The sequence below is a fragment of the Petaurus breviceps genome, unplaced genomic scaffold (assembly GCF_028583685.1).
Source record: "Petaurus breviceps papuanus isolate PSGF00001 unplaced genomic scaffold, PetGlider_PUasm1.0 79, whole genome shotgun sequence".
NCBI lineage: Eukaryota > Metazoa > Chordata > Mammalia > Diprotodontia > Petauridae > Petaurus > Petaurus breviceps.
The window spans coordinates 9,219,654-9,225,908 of NW_027186523.1; the positions used below are offsets into that span (position 1 = coordinate 9,219,654).

Here is a 6,255-nt window from a genome sequence, read left to right on the forward strand (position 1 = left end):
AGTGCATCTTCTCTTTGAGTCTCCCCGCCTCTTGCCGTCCCTCCTCACACTGGTGGGTTTCCTTCCGAGTTTCAAACGGCGATAGATGAATAAGCAAAAAGAAGAGTAAATAAAACCACACACCACCCCAAACCAATAGCTAATTTCAGAACGAGGCAGGGTACAGGAGCAGTTTTGGGGAATCGGAAACCAGTGTACTTGATAAATTCTTTCCCCTCCTGTTCCTGAAGATTCCATTTGGCTCACGCGCGCGCACACACGCAGACACAAGAGATCATCTTCCATTTTCCGGCGAAATTTTAGTCGTCTCCGTTACACCCTCGGGTAGAGATATAACAAAGCCGTCTAGCTCTATTTCAAATCTCCAAACCAGTGTTACCCACCCACATGCAGCGAGCTGTATCCCCTTGATTTAAGTCCTCCATTCGGGTGCGTGCTGCTTAACCGGGAAAGGGAAAAGGGGAAAAGACGCCTCAGAAATTTGGACTCCCTTCATTGTTCCCTCCGAGCTCAACTGGGTGGCCATCCTTCCTACACCCTAAGCGTATTGGCTTAGTATGAGCGCGCCCGACCCCGCAGAAGCCTCGGCCGCCCGTACCCTGGGCCGTGTCCCCTGTATAACCCTCCTGCTCGACAGCCCGGAGGCTGTTTATACAGCTTTACCTGTACTATTCTCGTACCCTGTAAAAACTCCCAGCCGGGCAACCGTAACCTAATCCGCTCGTTGAGGATGGGGGTAGGGAGTTACAGCTTGGAACCGAGAGAGAGTAGGGGTGTGTGCCAGAAAGGGGGTTTCTCTTCTCAACCCCTCGGGACTGAACGAAATTCAGACCAGGTGCGGGTGACCATCCTAGTAACACCGAGCTATCCAGGACAACAGCATCCATCTTCTCCCCCTAAAACTAGAATAACTGTAAATCACTTCTGCTACAGGGTCACAAGCCCCGTTTCCAAGCAGGATAGAATCGTTGCCTGAACTACAGTATCCCTTCGCATTCCCTACTGGGACCGATTTTTCACTTCTTCTCCCCAAATTTTAGTCTTTCTAGTTTTCCTCCCCCCCCCTTCCTCCAAATCCCCCAAAGTTGTTCTATCCCCTTACCTTTCGGACTCCCAATGAAAAAAGATGAGGGAAAGGGGTCTAAAGTCAGTGGAAAGGACCTTCGGCTAATCCAGGAATTGTTGAAAGTCTATGGAAGTAAAAAAAAAAAACAAAACACGTTTTTCCAGCGCCCCTACCTCTGTTTCCATCTGCTTACTAGGTTTGTTGAACCAGCTCTCCCCACACAACCCTGGTAGAAGCTGAGGCCATAGCCTGTCTTAAAATCGAATTAAACGCTCTTCTCCAGTTATTGTCTCTAGCTAATTGCTCCAACAATGGCCTCTATTAAAACCCTAGATGCTCAATTAGAAGCCGAAGAGGCTAGACTCAGACCTACATAAGGAGCAGAAGGGGCCAAAGGAGTAGAGAGGCTAGAGAATAAGAACCGAACCTGGCCAAATCGGGTCAGCCCAGGGCACCAGAGACTGGCTAATTCCGTTTCCTTCCAAGACAAACAACCACAGCGGACAGTTCACACCATTTTTATTGATGGGTAACAGCAAATGATGATTGATTTAAACCCAGAAAAGGGACTTCCCCTATTTCCTCCGCTCCTCTCCTCAGACTCATTTTTGCCTCCTCCTTTAGCCCCTTCCCCCCCAATTTCGAGCTTTTGAATTTACTCCACTCTTAAGCTCTCTTTGGGGATTGCTCCCAACCTTGTTTTATTTTCCTTTTAAAAGAACGCCTGTCAGGTGCTGATGATGGTGAGGTTGCGGGTGGAGACATAGGAGTGACACAAAAACCAAATTGCCCGGCTTAGTTTCTTTCGCTCACTTGCATTTTTGCAGTTTTGAAAAAAAAAATCGAACTGTTTCTCGTGTTTTTTCGCCTTTCAGAGTTCTTAGGAAAACACCTTTAAATGATAGCTCTAGGCAGTTCGAGGCTACTATAACTCCCCTTTCTCTCGATTGGTAACTTTTTGATTTGGGAGACCAGTTTTCTGATTCCCCTCTACCGGCCATTCCCTTAACCCTTTCCCCTTATGTTTTGCACCTAGCCGAAGCTCGATCAATCTATTCGGCCCACTCGGGCTGGGCAACTCCGACAGTGGTTATCTCCTCTTTCCCAATCCAGCCTCTTGAATAGAGAGATGCTTTTTCCTTCCTCCTTGTCTTCCTCCTCCTTCTCCCACTCCTCAGGTCAGATTTCTTTGCAAAGCTCGCACATTCCTCTGGCCTGTTTTCCGTCCCCTTATTTTGGGTCAGGAGAATTGTGGAAAGGGGGGGGGATATTTCTTTTCACTCCACCCAAAAAGAAAGCTGGTCTTCATTATAATTATTCAACTCCTTTCCCCGTAAGGACACGCTCGGCCCTTTCAAATATTACTTTAGGTGTACACCTAATTTCTCCTGGTTGTCAGATGTCCAGATCGTCATACGGTCCTTCTAGCAAAGACAACGTGAAGCTCCCTCCCCTCTGGAACCCTGCGTTTCCGACGTGCGCTTAGGCAAAGCGTTCAATGAATCTCACTCCCATTGCAAAGCCCCCTTACCCTAGCTGAGAGGCCTGGTTCACAGCAGCCGAGGTAAAGCGGCAACAGCAGTAGCATCCTCCTTCCCCGGTGCTGAGACATTCAGGCTGCTGCTGGGGGAAGAGAGGATAGACTAGCCTGAGACAGCCTGGGTGGCAGGGAGCAGGGGGGGGGGGGGGGGGGGAGGGGGGGGCGCTTGGCCAGAGTGAGAGGGGGCAGAGCACACAACGCTGCGAAGTATCAACCTTTTTTAGGTGGGTGTGGGCGCGCGTATATCTGGAAGTTCTAGAAATTGAACCTGGTAGAAAAAAATAATAAAAAGAAAAGCCGAGACCACCCTTTCTCCTCTGGATTCCACCCACCCCCCTTCCCTCTGTCTTTCACCCCCTCCCATAAGGAAGCCAGGGCCTGCCGCAGCAGCTGAAGCGTGCCAGGCCGGCGCCTGGCGTGGCCCAGACCCCCTCAACCCAGCTCCCAGCCTCAGGCCACGATCTGTAGTCCTCTCTTTGGCCCCTGATCATTACCTCCCTTCCCCCCTCCCCTCTTCCAACCCCCACCTCTCCGACCGGTCCCAGACCTCGGCCTTCCTCCTCTTTATCCACCCAGCTTCTCCCCTTCCCACCCTGCCCCTTGCTCCTGGCTCTGGGGCTGGGCCTGTGACGTCAAACCCAGTGTGGCGTCGGCTAGACTGGCCGGCGCGGGCCATCAAAAGAGCAACGTCCTCTTCCCCAATTACCCACTGTCAGTCCGGGAACAGGGGGCGGACAGGCTGGGAATTCTATGTTAAATACCCTCCTCCCGGCTGGCTCCATTACCGAGAGCATCTACCTCCCACCTCCCCCACTCCTCCAGCCGCCCCAACCAATTTGTAGCCCATCTACCTGGATGTAAAGCGGGAGACTTAGGGCCACATTTTTTGTGCGTTGGGTATCCATGTGAATACGACCAGATACCGAGCATGCCATTAAAACACAACAAATGGACTAAACCAATCCCCTAGCATGCATTTTCTCCATTATTTCCCCCTCATCAAAGTGGGGGGGGGGGAGCGGAGAAACTTCCGGATACTCTGGTTTCTCTTGTTAGCCAGGTTCTCTCTCGCCATCACCTGAAGGAAAATTTACATTATATCCCATATTACGATTAAACATTTTAAAAATCCGTGAGTCAGCACTTTTCTCCCCAGAAGCAATCTCCTGGGCAGTGTGGGTTGCTCTTTGAGATGCTGCGAATTCTCTCTAAAGGGGATAGAATTTCCATGCCTGGGGTTTTTTGTTTTTGAGAGATTTTGTGCTAGGATGAGATACTAGCATCCTCGCATTCCCCACCCCCACCCCGCCCCACCTCCAGTGAATTTAGGTCCAGGAACTGTTTTTGAAACTTTTTTTCTTCCCTCTACATTTCTAATTTTAAATACTAACGGAATGGATGTAGGTCTATTTTCCTTTTCTTGTTTATGGAATTAGTTCCGTTGTATGTTAGACATATACTAAATAATTAAACGCTTTGGAGAACGCAATGAGCAAGAGATGCTGGCAACTTGACTGGCCCTAGAGAGAAAGATAGTCAAAGAGTGGCAGGAAAATCGATGTTCTTTTACTGGGCCAATGTTATAAAACAGAGGCGGTAACTGGACTCAGGAGAAACCTGGAGGATTGTTACCTTTGCTAATTAATTTTAAAGACATTTTTCTGTGTCCGGTTTAAATTGAATCACAATTTTAAACAGGAATTTGATTTCAGAATTATAGATTTAAGGCAAAGAAACACCAAATCTCTAGATCTGTCCTACACACTTTTCAATTTCCCTCTCCAGAAAACTACAGGAGGATTTTAAACATAATATAGAATCTCTCAAAAGCTGAATATTGGTGTTTGCCACTCCCAGCTAGACGCTTCTGTAGTCTAGCAGAAAGCCATCCTTTCTGAATTTACTTTCACCCTCATCTATTTCCATTTAAGTGCAGTGTCGTATTTTTTCTCTTACTCAATTCTCAAATATAAATTTTTTTTTGCATACTGTGTATTTAGAGTTTATATTTTTCCACCAAAATCTTTGTCGGAGGTAAAAAGGCTAGGAAACTTTTTTTTTCTTTTACTTTTATTTATATTACTTCCCTCCACCCCCCCCCCCCCCCCCCCCACCCCTTTCCCTTTTAAACTTAAGCATCATTTTACTCAATTTCAGCTCAGGGCTGCTGTTTTAGCACCGCTAGGGGATGCAGTGGCTCAATGGACTGAGTAGAGGCAAAGGTGGTTCGAACTCTCCCTGCCAGCCAATCACCGGAATCTATCGCCAGTCCCCTCAGCCTGCATTTTCTCTATTGGCCCAGGCGTCTCTTTCTCCCTTACACTCCGCCCCTGCCCTCCACTCTTCTCCTCGCCCCACCCCCCAGTTCCTAATCCTGTCCCACCCCAGCCTCGCTAGCTCTTGCTCTTAGACTGGTAGCTAAAGCCTTCAAAGTTTGCTTTGCTGTGTTGCTGACCGGTCCTCACTCCACTGACAGTCTTACAGCTGGAGGATTAAGTTGTGGAGTATTATTTATTTGGGGAAGGTCTCCCTCTCTCTTCCTAGTTTTGGTTAGATATGCAAGCATTAGGAGCGGGTTAGGGACAGACAAACACCCCTAAAAAAAAGTGGGAAAAGTTCTGTAGTGTCAGGAACCACATTCCCTTTGCTGTTTCGCGCGCGCGCACACGCACACGCACTCACACACACACACACACACACACACACACACACAATCCTGTTGAATAAATGAGATGTTTCTCCCCCTGAGCACCGTTTTCGTCCAGGCATATTGTTATGCAAGGCAAACTAAAACATTTATTATAAATACTAGGTTCGGAGAGTACGTCTGTAACAACTGGACCGGCGCTACTTTCAGGGGCTTCTTACTGAAAATGGAAAGATATCTTTTATAACACGGAAATTAAGAAAATAGAAGTAGAAACGTGCATTTCTTAACTTGATGATATCTGGATATTTTAGGATATTGCAAACTTCAACAGACTTTGAAATTTTTAGTTTCCTCATCAATTTTACGTGTACATACATTCACAGAAATAAGTTACCCCAAATTTCTTAAGTATATCTCTTCCTTTCCCGAATAAGTTAACTTTATGAATGGGATAGGCAGGTTTCACTGGTCCTAATAAAACTAACAACCCAATTTTGAATTAGCAGGATCGGATGCCACACGTTTAAAGGGCCAGAGCACCAATTCTTTCACTCACCCCTAAAGCCTTAACATAATTTAAAAACTCTTTCTCGAGTACTTTCAGTTTGTGGACTCTATTCAGGCTATACTTTCCGGTCACCGGAGGGGGGAGGGGGAATTTTGGAGAAGGCTAGTGCGGGGGTGGTAGGGGGAGGGGATGGTGGCAAAGTAAAGGAGTAGGTTTGGGTTGCAGTTTCCTTGTATTCAGTATCCTGTCCCCTCCTTATCCAATGACAGGCTCCTCCCCTCCAGCGCTGATGACACTGGAACCTCCTTAAGTTGCGTCGCGCCACAGCTGTCTGAGAACACTGAGCTGCCTGGCGCCGTCCAGATACTTTCAGAAAGAATGCATTCCCTGTAAAAAAAAAAAAAAAAAAAAAAAAAAAGGAGGAGAGGGGAGGGGGGGGGGGGAGGAAAGAAAGGAGGGGTAGGGCGAGAGAGGAGGAGCCACCCCCCCAC

At 47.8% G+C, this 6,255-nt stretch overlaps 1 protein-coding gene and 1 long non-coding RNA gene across 4 annotated transcripts in view; one reads left to right on the plus strand and one right to left on the minus strand.

Moving 5' to 3' along the window:
• The window catches only part of LOC138175824 (uncharacterized), a 4,867-nt gene extending 1,609 nt beyond the window's left edge, over positions 1-3,258 (minus strand). The window contains exons 1-3 of the long non-coding RNA XR_011172098.1: positions 3,134-3,258; positions 2,598-2,686; positions 1,103-1,190 (exon numbers count right to left, since the gene is read on the minus strand). This is a non-coding gene — a long non-coding RNA (uncharacterized lncRNA). The remainder of the gene's footprint in view (positions 1-1,102; positions 1,191-2,597; positions 2,687-3,133) is intronic.
• LOC138175822 (trans-acting T-cell-specific transcription factor GATA-3) overlaps positions 1-6,255 on the plus strand; it is a 48,917-nt gene that overhangs the window by 18,686 nt on the left and 23,976 nt on the right. The window lies entirely within an intron of this gene.